This window comes from Macaca nemestrina, chromosome 3 (assembly GCF_043159975.1).
Source record: "Macaca nemestrina isolate mMacNem1 chromosome 3, mMacNem.hap1, whole genome shotgun sequence".
NCBI lineage: Eukaryota > Metazoa > Chordata > Mammalia > Primates > Cercopithecidae > Macaca > Macaca nemestrina.
The window spans coordinates 179,382,672-179,395,743 of NC_092127.1; the positions used below are offsets into that span (position 1 = coordinate 179,382,672).

At 37.8% G+C, this 13,072-nt stretch overlaps 1 long non-coding RNA gene across 1 annotated transcript; it reads left to right on the forward strand.

The window, feature by feature from the left end:
- The first annotated feature begins 1,233 nt into the window (after positions 1-1,233).
- Positions 1,234-12,690, forward strand: LOC105487872 (uncharacterized). The gene is made up of 5 exons (XR_011620665.1): positions 1,234-1,331; positions 11,804-11,870; positions 12,158-12,226; positions 12,320-12,460; positions 12,607-12,690. It is a non-coding gene; the product is annotated as an uncharacterized lncRNA (long non-coding RNA).
- Positions 12,691-13,072: the final 382 nt, after the last annotated feature.

Below are 13,072 nucleotides of genomic sequence, written 5' to 3' on the forward strand. Positions count from 1 at the left end.
TACCACAAAATTATGACTCTCTACCTTGTATAGAGTTACTCGTGTGCATACATCCCCTTTAAGAACAGGGACCAGGGCTTTCTCATCTTTGTATTGCCAATGCCTAGCATAATGTGCACAGGAGGTGCTATGCAATAATGCATGCCATGCAAATGTTTACCCTCTTGGACTCAACTTCTAAAGACACAGTTGCAATTTAAATATCTTAATGCTCTATTTCAATTGAGAATCATAATTACAGTTTTCATTTATTAAGTTTTCACTATATGCCAGACACCTTAGTGAATGCTTTAAGCATTTATTTTAAGCATTTATTATTTCTCATTTTTTTAGAATAAGAAAAAGTACCACTTTACAAAGCCTACAATAGCATCTAGCATAGAGGAACGACTCAAGAAATATTTCCTGAATTAATATAGGAAGGAAAGGAGGGAAGATCAGAGGTTCAGAGAAGTGAAGGGACCTTCCCAAGGTCACTATGGTTTTTAGTGATAGGGAAGAAACTAATGTCCCCTGATTCCTTGACAATCTATCATTCCTCACATTGTAATATAACTGGGTTAGACATACTGATCTTAAAGGTTCCTGTCTGCTTCTGGTTGACCAAATTATGGCCCCCAAAGATTTCAATGTCTGAATTCCTGGAATCTGTGAACATGTTGTCTTACATCGTAAAAGGGACTTTGCAGATGGGATTAATTTAAGGATTTTGAGATGAGAGATTATCCTGGATTATCCAGGTAGGCCCAGTATAATCACAAATGTTCTTATAAGAGGAAGGCAGAGTGAGATTTTATTGCGTTGGAGGAGTATCAGGATGATAGGGCACCAGGAAATTTTGACCAACCATTGCTGGCTTTGAAGACAGAGGAAGAGGCTATGACTCATGGAATACAGGCAACCCCTAGAAGCACAGAAGGGCAGGCAAACAGATTGTCTTGCAGAGCTTCCAGAAGGAACATGGGCCAATACTTTGAATTTAGCCCAGTAAAGCCTATTTTAGATTTCTGACCTCCAAAGCTGTTAGATAATACATTTTTGTTGTTTTAAGCCACTAAATTTGTGATAATATTTTAATAGCAATAAGAAACATGCTGCTTCTATGATCTTAAACAGTAGGTCATAAATGTCAATCAAGTGCTCTCTGAGTCTTACTCTCTCCAGCGTTTTCTACCAGAAGCTTCTTGACTTGGGCTTATAATTAAACATAATAATATGTAGTATTTCATTCTCCAGGAATCTGGAGGCTGTTCTTTGAGAAGGTATCCTGTTGCCTTCTAACTTCTATTGTTGCTACCAAGAAACAGCTCTCATTCGAACAAGAGTTATTTGTAAGTAATCTGATTTTTCTCTCCAGTTACTTTTCAGATCTCTTTTTCCTCTGGTGTTCTAAATTTTATTATAAATGATTGGGTCTTATTTAACCTGATTAAGTGTTATTTTTTTTTTAATTTCCTGAAGCTTAGTGTTCATGCCATTCAAGTCTATATCTGTCCTGTATGGTCTCTTTCCAGTTGTCTCTACCTCAAGTTCCTATTAGATATATATTGTATGCTCTCATTTCTCCTTTTTAGTAGTTGTTTCAGGGAAAAATAAAAACTAAAAGTAACCTGGAAAAGCCCCTAAAAGTCTGGCAGATGTTAAGTTCCTAAACCCCGTCTCTAGACTAGAAGATAAAGGTATTCACTACCCATAAGTACCTGATAGGACAACCAAGAATCTATCAATTTTTTCAGTATTTAGAGCTATATTGTAGTTAAGTCAAAGAAAAGGCCCCTCTTAATATAGTTCTCTATAAATTTTATAACAATAGGAACAGTCTTGAATCAATTTGTATTGTGCAATATTTTATACAGATAAAAGAACATATATAAAATATATGTTAAGACATAAAGAATAGTTTTCTTAGAAGTCAGGGTACCCACTGATCCTGTTTAAGAAATAGAATGCTATCTATAGCTCTTAAGGCTACTATGTGCCCCTCTTCAATCTAATTTCTACAGAAATACTAATTCCTATAATAACCCCCCCAAAATAGCAATTATTTCAATTCTATGTTTACAATGGTCTTTCACAAAAGTGTGCCTCCCCAAACAACATATTGTTTAGTTTTGCACTGTTTGAACTCCAAATGAAACCATTCTGTTCATATTCTTCAGTGTCTTTCTTGTCTTGCTCAACACTGTGTTTGTGAACTTCATCCAGGTTCATGTGTGTGATTGTAGTTCATTTATTTTGACACTTTTTAGTATTTGATAATATGCATGTATCAAAATTTATGTATCCATTATCCTATTTTTATACTCAAATATTTATAGCTGTACTTTTACAAATAATACTGCAATGGATATTTTTGTGTATGTCTCCTGGCAAAGTGTAAGACTTTCTTGAGGGTTTATAATTGAATGGAATTGCTGAATTATAGGAAATTTGTTTTATCAGTTATCCATTTCTATGTAACAATGTTACCACCAACTTAGCAACATAAAACAACACACATTTATAATCTCACTGTTTCTTGGGTCAGGAATCTGTATACAAGTGAGATCCTCACCTTCAGGGTCTTTCCTAAGGCTGCAGACAAGGCATTGGCCAGAGTGGGAGTCTCACTGGACTGTTCGATTGAGGAAGAATCTGCTTCCAAACTCATGTGGTTTTTGATGGGATTCAATTTCTTGTGGGTTGTTGGACTGAAGGCCTCACTTTCTTGTTGACTGTCTGTTCTGAGTTCCTTGTCGTATGTTCTTTAACATAGGACAACTCACAGCATGAGCATGGCAGCTTGCATCATCAAAGCCAGCAAGAAAGAGCATCTGTGAACAACTTGGAAGGCAGATTTTATGTAATCTATGCACATAAGTGACCTCCCATCACCTTTGCCATATTCTATTGGTTAGAAGCATGCCACAGGTCCTGTCCACACTCCAGGGAAGGAAACTTACACAAGGGTGTAAATACCAGGAGGAGGGATGCATTGGGGACTGCCTTAGAGTCTACCTATGACTTTCAGCTTAAACCACACGATACCATCTCAAAGGGTTTGGCAAAGTAGTTTTTTCAATTTGTATTCCACCCACAGTAGCTAAAAGCCTCATCAGTGATTTTTATTGCAGCACATTTTGTTTATTGCTAAGGTATAGGTATAAAGTATGTCTTCTAGTTGTAGTTTCCACTAGTATTTTTCTGATTACTAGTGAGGTTTAACGTTTTTTCACAGGTTTAAGAGTTATTCTTGTTTCCTACTCGTAAAATTACACTTCACGTCTCTTGCTCTTTTTTCTATTGTATTATTTGTGTGTATTTATTTATTTTTAGGAGGATTTTGTTGTTGTTGTTGCTGTTAATCTAGATTCTAATATCCTGACTATTTTATGTGTTGAAATTTCGTATCTCAATTTGTAGCTTCTAGTTTCATTTCCTTCTTTAAATCTTAGGTTTTATATTTGAATTTATCAGTCTTTTACTGAATGTTTTTTGTGTTTTGTGTATGGTGCAGGATAACATTACTTATGCTAGAGCTATTAAGAGATTATCCTATTGCTTCTAAAAAGTTCTAAAATTTTTTTCTATATATTTAAGTATTGAGTCCACTGGAACTGACTTTTTTGTTTTGGTTTTGGTTTTGGGTTTTATTTTGAGACAGAGTCTTGCTCTGTCACCCAGCCTGGAGTGCAGTGGCGTGATCTCAGCTCACTGCAACCTCCGCCTCCCAGGTTCAAGTGATTTTCCTGCCTCAGCCTCCTGAGTAGCTGAGATTACAGATGCGCACCACCACACCTAGCTAATTTTTGTACGTTGGCCAGGCTGGTCTTGAACTCCTGACCTTGTGATCCACCCGCCTCGGCCTCCCGAAGTGTTGGGATTACAGACGTGAGCCGCCGCACTGGCCGGAACTGACTTTTATGATGTAAAGAAGACATCAGGTTTTTCCCCTATGGAGTAATCTATCTTTCCCTGGTAGATTTCAATGCTACCTCTGCCATATATCAAGTGCCCCATATGTGTGGGTCTATTTCAAAACACGTTCTTATCTTTCATTGCGCTATTGCTCTAAATTTATACCAGTATACTACCATCTTATATATTCAAGCTTTGCAATAATTCTTCAGACCAAGTATGGCAAGCACCCTCTGCATCTCTGAAACCATTGTTCTTCTTCAGGATAGTCCTAGCTATTTCTAAAAACATTACTATAAGCTTGTCAATTTTATGTCAGTAAAAGACTTTCCTGGGAATTTTTATTGATATTCCATTGAATTTTAGATTAATATGGAAAGAATAACATTAAAAGCTAGCCCTTACATAGTATTTACTATGTGTCAGACCCTCTTTTAAGTATATTTATGTACTATTTTACACAATTAAATCAAGGCCCAGAGAGAGGCTACACAGATTATATATGAAATAATACTGAGATTACATAGCTAATAAGTAATAGGGCCAAAATTTAAATACAGGTGATCTCACTCCAGTGACTCTATTCACAACCTTTTGTTGATACTGCCTCTGTGTCTGCTTTCTAGGACCTCTGTAGCAAAATACCACTCAGAACAACAGAAATTTATTTCCTCACAATTCTGTAGGCTAGAAGCCTCTATCAAGGTAGCAAATTGATCGATGTTCCCCCTGAAACCTGTATGATTGTGATCTTTCCTTGCCTCCTCCAGCTTCTGGTAGTCCCAGACGTTCCTTGGTTATACCAACATAATTCCAATCTCTGCCTCCATCTTTACCTTATTTTCCTTTTGTGCATGCTCATTTCTGTGTCCAAATAATCCCTTTTTATAAGTTTATCAGTCATACTGAATTACTTTTCATCCCAAGGAACCTCATTTTAACTTGATTACCTTTGTAAACACCCTATTTTTTTCTTAATAAGATCACATTCTGAGGTACTGGGGATTAAAACTTCAACGTGTCTTTTTGAGGGAATATAATTCAATTCATAAAACTGCCTCTAATTTATAGTTACATTTTTATGATACTGAGTATTTCTATCTATGAACATGGTATAGCTTTCCACTCATATATCTCCATTTGAATTCTTTAATCATTTTTACTAACTCCCTTTATAAAGTTTTCAGACATCTTTGTTACATGTATTTTGAAATAGCTTATGTATTAGTTTTCTATTGTTGCTATAACAAATTACCACAAATTTAGTGGCTTAAACCAACATAAACTTATATTCTTACAGTTCTAGAGGTTAGATGTCCTAAAATCAGAGAATCAGTAAGGCTATGTTCTTTCTGGAGGCTCTAGGGGAAAATCTGCTTCCTTGCCTTTCCCAAGGGATTCTGTTTCTTGATTGTTTCACAGTGTTCACCCATAGATTTTTCTAAGATTATTTTATTTGTTGGAATATTTTTAACTGCCAACTCAAGTTTTAATACTTATAGAAATATTCGTGTTTTCTATTTATTTCTCAGTCATTTGAGTAATTATATTTTTCATCACCAACCTCTCCTTCAGTCAATAGATTCCAGCTCTGGAAATTTGTCTCAGATCCGAAAACTGGGCAAAGGATAGTAATTTCATTGTGGTGGTTGCCCCCAGCTTCCTGACCATCTATTATTGATTTCTTCTGACAGTTTAGAACCCTATTGGCTACCCATCTAGGGATATCAATGCTATTAACCATGTCTGTAACTCTCTGCAACTCAGTCCCCCTTGGCTGCCACTCTGACTTAGTCACTCATTACAATAATTGTATCCACTCGGATTCTGATGGTAAGGTAGTGTCATCTTACTTCTATTGTTTTGGGGTCTATTATTCTTACTGCTACCAGTGAGTCTTGTTCTGTAGTAGCCTCTCATTCCAACATCCCTGGCCTATAGAGCAGAGTACCAGTGAAATTCGTAATGCTACTGGTGTCGCTTTCATCAATGCATACATGATGGTCTTGGTAACTGGACCATATGCCATGCTTTCCCGTGGAACATAATCATCTTGTGAGTTGTCAAGTCTTAACATAGTTTTCCATTCTAATTATTTCCCTGAGTCTTTTAATCCGTTTTTCTGCTGTCTACCATGGATTTCTAATACTTCGAGTCACTGAGCATGCACAGAAGCCATTCTAGTAGAAAGTTCACACTATCTCAAGGAGACCTTGCCAAGGTCCTAAATTTTGTATTTCAGGAGAGCATTCTAAAATCAATAAACTCTTCCTTATTCAATTTTAAGTTCTGACCTCCATCATGCACCCTCACAACACAGTCTCACATATTCTTTCCTGGCTTCTGCTAGTACATATTGGCTAGGTCTTGTGGCTCCTTAAGGGTATGGTCTTTTTCTTCTCTTATCAGGCCTAGTATATTCCCAGTTGGGTTATTTAGCAACTTAACCCTCGTTATAAGCCTAGTGACCAGGAGAAGTGAGGGAAGATTCTGAAGAGACACATGTTTTCCTGGGGAAAGGGTCTACTGCATTGGCCTCAGGCAACAGGATAAGGTGGTGGCTCTTAATTCATAGGATAGCCTACTTAGGAACACTCAGATGATTCCTAGAAGAAGGTTTGGGGAAGGGAGGATGAATCTAGGGGTTCCCATTTCAAGTGTCAGGGTCTCGCTCATTCCCACCTGAGGGCCTGCCATTAGTGTAGTAGACTTATTTTTGTTGTAAGTTTACTCTTTGGAGCTCAACTACTCTCTGATTAAGTCATAGGCATATTGCTCAGTTTTCTCTCCTCTCTCATTGCAAGAGATGTGATCCTTTTCACAGGCTACAAAAGAGGTCTCTGGCTTTTACCTTTGGCTTTCAAAATAGCCTTTTATTCATTCTCAGTCTCTCAGTATCTTTTTTGGAGCTTTAGTAGAGGATAGAAATAGCTATCCAATCCCATTGTCTTTTACTTACTATTTCCAACGTGTTTTACAAATGTCTAATACTTCACTCCAGCTAGTGCATTCCTTTCTAACAAAATATCCCAAATTATCACCAATGAAAGTTTTGACAACTGGACCACCACCTTTTTCCAGGGGCTATCTGTGCTCCTCCTACTACCTGTGATGGGATCCTCATTGCCAGCTGGACTGTAAATAATACAGCTCCAAAATCCCATCTTAATACCAGCTTTCTTGACCTACTCCTGGCATCCACTGCCAAAGTTTGAGTTATTAAAGAAGCTGATTCTGAGACAGAGTTTAATGTTTAGGATATTTGTTAGAAAGTACTATTGTGATTAACACCTGTGGAAGGGAGAAAGGGAAAGAAGAACTGTGCAAATAAAGAAATTGATTTGCAATGTAAACCAAAGAACTTCAGCTGACCCTATGGGGAGCTCTGAAAAGGAACTGACCCATCAAAATTGTCCCACATTAAATCAAAATAGCTGGCCTATATACCTCCACCTCAGTCAGACATTGGGTATGCCCTAAGAAAGGGTGTGGCCTTGGTCAAGGTGGTTCTCTGTAGCCGAGGTGGGACCTAAAGGGGTTGACAGCTGAAGATGCCAAAGGTGGTACACTCAGCAGCTGGGGCAACAAAGTCTTCCTGAAAGAAAACTCTGGGCAGTGCAAGTCTATGTCCACCAGAGTTGGTTCTTTGAAATAAGTAATAAAACTGATTCTCATCTGATATGTCTGATCCAAAAGTAAACAAGATAAATGAGACCCAAAAAAAGGTCAAAAATATTATTAAAAAATAGGATAAAACTAAGGGAAAGTTTTTCAAAAGTAGAATATTATGAACATATTTATGCCAATATATTGAAAATTATTACATAGCAAAAATGACTCAGGAAAAATTAGAAATACAGAATAAATCCCTACTTTTAAAAGAGTGAATTCATATTGAAAACATCCACCCCTCAAAAATCATTATGCCCAATTTATGTTCTACCAAACTGTGAAATAATTTCAAAGTTAAACAAACTCAAAGGATAAGAAAAAAAAGAATATTCCCAAACACATATGTAAATTTTTAAATAATGTATTATATTATATGATCCCAATTAAGCAAATGGTAATTATATATTATTTCATAATATGGATTACATATACTAATATAACCTAGTATTGATAGATATTAATATATAATATGTTTAAATATAATCCATAGTACTTATAATTACTTTATACACATATTTATACACACACATATAACATGAAATATAGAATCCAAATATCCATATGTTAACAATGGTTGTCTAAGAGTGCTGAAATGACGGGTCCTGTTATTTTACCTTCATGGTTTTCTATATGCTACCAATTTCTATAATGAATGTGAATTACTTTAATTGGGAAAATTTATTATTTCTAGTAAAACTAAAATATATATCTCCACTCACAGATTTTTAATAGCAAGTTCAATCAAAAGACTCATGAAAATTTTGCTTAAAACATTTATTCTTTGAAACAGATGGTTTAATGGGCACATTAACTATCCATTCATCTAGATTTTCTAAGTTCTACTGTCTATAACAGAAAAACAAAATTCTTGGAGCATATAATCTCTGCCCTCCAACAAAGCATCAGAACAGGAACCAGGAGACTTGGCTCCCAGTCCCAGTTCTGATACTAACTAGCTGTGAGAGTTTAGACAAGTCACTTAAATTCTCTGATTTCCCATTTACCCACCTATGAAAAAGAGAAACTGGATTATAGTGTCCCAATGTCCTTTCCAACTCCAAAATCCGGCCACTTTCTAAATTCCTTCATTCAGCAAACCCACGGCCTGAATAGAGAATCTGAACACAAACCTTCTTGAATAGAGTTGGGTTACTTCCTGTAAGTCATAGTTGACACATGAATACATGTAATCACTCAATGCCATGATTTAATTTTAGGAAAAACAATTTTCCTGAATATGAAAGAGAAAACCCAAGTATGCACAATTTAACAATGAGTGGTAAAAAAAAATTCTACTCCCCACTAAATGCAAGACTCACATAAATATAATGAGAAAAATAATGAAGAAAATATTTATTACCTGCTTTTTAAAAATAGTGCAGTATAGTAAATATTGATAAGTATACAAATGTCCATAATACAAGTCTCAAAGTACAAGGAAAAAAAATAGTGTTCCCTTGACATTTAAGGATTTGCAGTTCAGTTTTAACTATTCACAAGCAAGTCTGAAAGCTTGTTTGTCATAATTTGCCAAGATATTTGTGTTGGGGAATAATCCAGAACCTCTTTCACAGAATTACCTAAGCCAAACTGGCGTTCTGGAAGCTTGTTTTTAACAGATGTCAGTTGCCAGTATAATGCAGCACATGTAATATCTTCAATAAGATTTAATGTTCAATAAAATAGATTTATTTTATATGAAATATATTATTTGTATGTATTTAATAGCTCCCCATGTAATGAAAAGATTGTATTTTCAAATTACATTTTTAAAATCAGTGTGAATTTCCTCTTGCTTTTTATAGAATCTAATATTAAGCTGCCTGTTTCACAGTTGACATCTTTGAGAAAAAAAGGATTTATAGTATATTCACTTGTAATGTTGCATAGCTAATAATAATAATGGCTGACATTTATTGAGTGATTACTATGTTCCTAGCACATGTAAAATTACAGGCTCTGAAGCCAAACTGCCTGGGTTTCAATCCCTTTTCCACCTCTTAGTAACTATATGTTATTTGCTTTTCCAAATCTTAATTGAGTCACCAAAAAAATGAGAATTAAAATAACACCCATTTCATAGGGTTGTGATGAGAATTAAACAATTAAATGCAGGTAAAGGGATTAAAACAGTGCTTGGCATATTGTAACTGCTCAGTGGTAGTTATGACTATTGTTATTATTGCTATCACTAATCCCCACAACAATCATAGGACACATTTACTATTATAGTCCTCATATATTGGTAAGTAGCTTGGGCATAGAGAAGTCAAGCATTGTTCTCAAGTGACAGGGATAGTCAATGGCAGAACTGGGTTTCAATATAGGCAGCGTAAGAAGCATAATCCTGATCATTATTTGTTACTAATTACAAATATTACAATTACAAATATTTATTAAGCATCAAACATGCTCCAAGTTTTGGCCTAGAGATTGGATATACAATGGGAAACAAAATCGGTGGGGTCTCTCTGTTTTACTGAAACTTATATTCTACCAGGGGGCAAGACAGGAGGAGACAGAGCATTAAACAAGCAAACAAATAAATGAACACGATCATTTCAGATCATGATATGTTATCAAAATAATGATACTAAAATAGGATAATGCGAGGGTGACTGGAATGATTGAGGTTGGAGCCAGAGGAGAATTTATGTAGGGTGGACAGGGAAGACCTCTCTAAAAAGAACATTTGAACTGAGATATGAGTGGTATGATGGACTCACCATGAGATGACCTAGAGAAAGAGCTCCCCAGGCAATGGGAAAAGCATGTGCAAAGCCTTTCAGGAGGGAACCAATTTGGATTTATAAGGAAACAAAAAGGAAGCCAATAAAGTTGGAGAATAATAAAGAAGGAAAGCAGTATGAGAGGAAGTCATGAGGGACTAGGTCATAAATGGTTGATTTAAATGGATGGATGAATGGATGGAGAGATGAATGAATAAAAAGATAAACAAAAAGAGCAGGCCAGGTGCTGTGGCTCACACCTGTAATCCCAGCACTTTGGGAGGCCAAGGCAGGTGGATCACCTGAGGTCAGGAGTTCAAGACTAGCCTGGCCAACGTGGTAAAACCCCATCTCTACTAAAAATACAAAAATTAGCCAGGGGTGGTGGTAGGTGCCTGTAATCCCAGCTACTTGGGCGTCTGAGGCAGGAGAATCACTTGAACCCAGGAGGTGGAGGTTGCAGTGAGCCTAGATCGTGCCATTGCACCATCTCCTTTTGTTCTGTCTCACATCCAAGTCACACTGATGCGAGAGGTGGAGTCTCATGTCTTTAAACAGCTCCACCCCTGTGGCTTTGCAGATTATAGTCCCACTCCTGGCTGCTTTCACAGGTTGGCATTGAGTGTCTGTGGTTTTTCCAGGCACACAGTGCAATGGACAAGAGCAAAACTATCAAAAAAAAAAAAATGCAGAGAACCCAGCCCAAGGTAAGATTATGTATTTATTGAAATATATATTGCATGCCTTCACATGCCTGGCATAGTACCAGGCACTGAAAATACATTTTAAAAATTAAAATAAAAAGCAAACAAAAATCCCTGCCTTGATGGAGCTTTACATTAGAGAGGAGCAGACAATAAATAAATGTATTAAGGAAAGAATATGGCAGCTTCCATGTGGTGTTGGGCCTGTGGGTAAACAGAAGTCAAGAATGAGGTTGAGGACCCTCCTCTTAGATTTCAGAGGATATATGGAAATGCCTAGATGTCCAGGCAGAAATTTGCTGCAGGGGTGGAACCCTTATGGAGAACCTTTGCTACAGCAGTGGTGAAAGGGAAATGTGGGGTTGGAGCCCCCACACAGAATCCCCACTAGGGCAATGCCTAGTGGATCTGTGAGAACAGGGCCACCATCCTCCAGAACCCAGAATGGTAGATCCACAAACAGCTTGCACCATGTGCATGGAAAAGCCACAGACCCTCAGTGCCAACCCGTGAAAGCAGCCAGGAGTGGAACAATAATCTGCAAAGCCACAGGGGTGGGGCTGTTTAAAGATATGAGAGTCCACCTCTTGCATCAGTGTGACCTGGATGTGAGACGTAGAGTCAAAGGAGATCATTTTGGAACTTTAAAGTTTAATGGCTGCCCTATTGGATTTTTGAATTGCATGGGGGCCTGTAGGGCTTTTGTTTTGGCCAATTTATTCCATTTAGAATGAGTGTATTTACCCCATGCTTGTACCTCATTGTATCTAGGAAGTAACTAACTTGCTTTTGATTTTACAGGCTCACAGGCAGAAGGGACTTGCCTTATCTCAGATGGGACTTTGGACTTGGATTTTTGCTGGAATAAGTTAAGACTTTAGGGGGCTGATTGTGTTTTGAAATGTAAGAATGTGAGATTTGGGAGGGACCGGGGTGGAGTAATATGGTTTGGCTGTGCCCCTACCCAAATCTCATCTTGAATTGTTCCCATAATCCCCACGTGTGGGAGAAACCTCATGGGAGGTGATTAGATTATGGGGGTGATTCCCTCATGCTGTTCTCGTGGTAGTGGGTGAGTTCTCTTGAGATCTGATGATTTTAAAAGGCGCTTTTCCCCCTTCACTCTGCCCTTCTCTCTCCTGCTGCCATGTGAAGAAGGACATGTTTGCTTCCCCTTTTGCCATGACTGTCATTTTCATGAGGCCTCGCCAACCATGCGGAACTGTGAGTCAATTAAACTTCTTTCCTTTATAAATTACCCAGTCTCAGGCAGTTCTTTATAGCAGCATGAGAATGGACTAATACAATTTCCCATAGAAACTTTACTGCACATGATGTCTGGTTTGGTGGAACTCTACGCACAGTGCCTTCAGAGGACTTGGGGTGGAGAATTTGACCTGAGGTGTTTGCAGCAACTTAGAAACTATCTGGAATGAAAGCACAATGAGGACCTAATGGGTAAGAATGGCCATCCCTGCAACAACCCACTGAGCATCGCCCTGGGCAAGAGCAACATCCTCTGGCAGGATCAGTCACAGCTCTGTGACCACTTCCAGCCACATTTCAGTCTCCTGTTTCTGTTCTTCCCAACCTCTGATCCCTAGCTCCTCTCCTGCTTCAGACCACTGCATCTTCCAGTGACCTCCAAGTCCTTAAACCTGGCTGCCTCTCAAGACCCTGCCTTTCAGGTGATGAGCTAAGTGTTCCTCCCTCACCATTTTTTAGGACTAAGACTGCACACATTCTGGTTTTCCCTCTGCCCACTGGCCTCCAGCCAGACATAACAATATGAAAAATGTCTCTCAACTTTCAAACAACAAATCTAAAACTGAATTTCAGAACAAAGCTGGAATATCAGCTCAGAGCTGACTGAACAACAAGGAAATTTCTCGAGGTGATAATCCCAGTTCCTACCTCCTTTCCCCTGTGCCCCCTCCCCCATATTACCTGGAAGCACAGCCAGGTTCTAGTGTGGCAGGATGCCCATCTGCTCAATGCCTGAAACAGAAAATAAATCCTCTGTTCATATGGCTGACAAGCTGGATGACTAATTGCAAACGAGACCAGTAA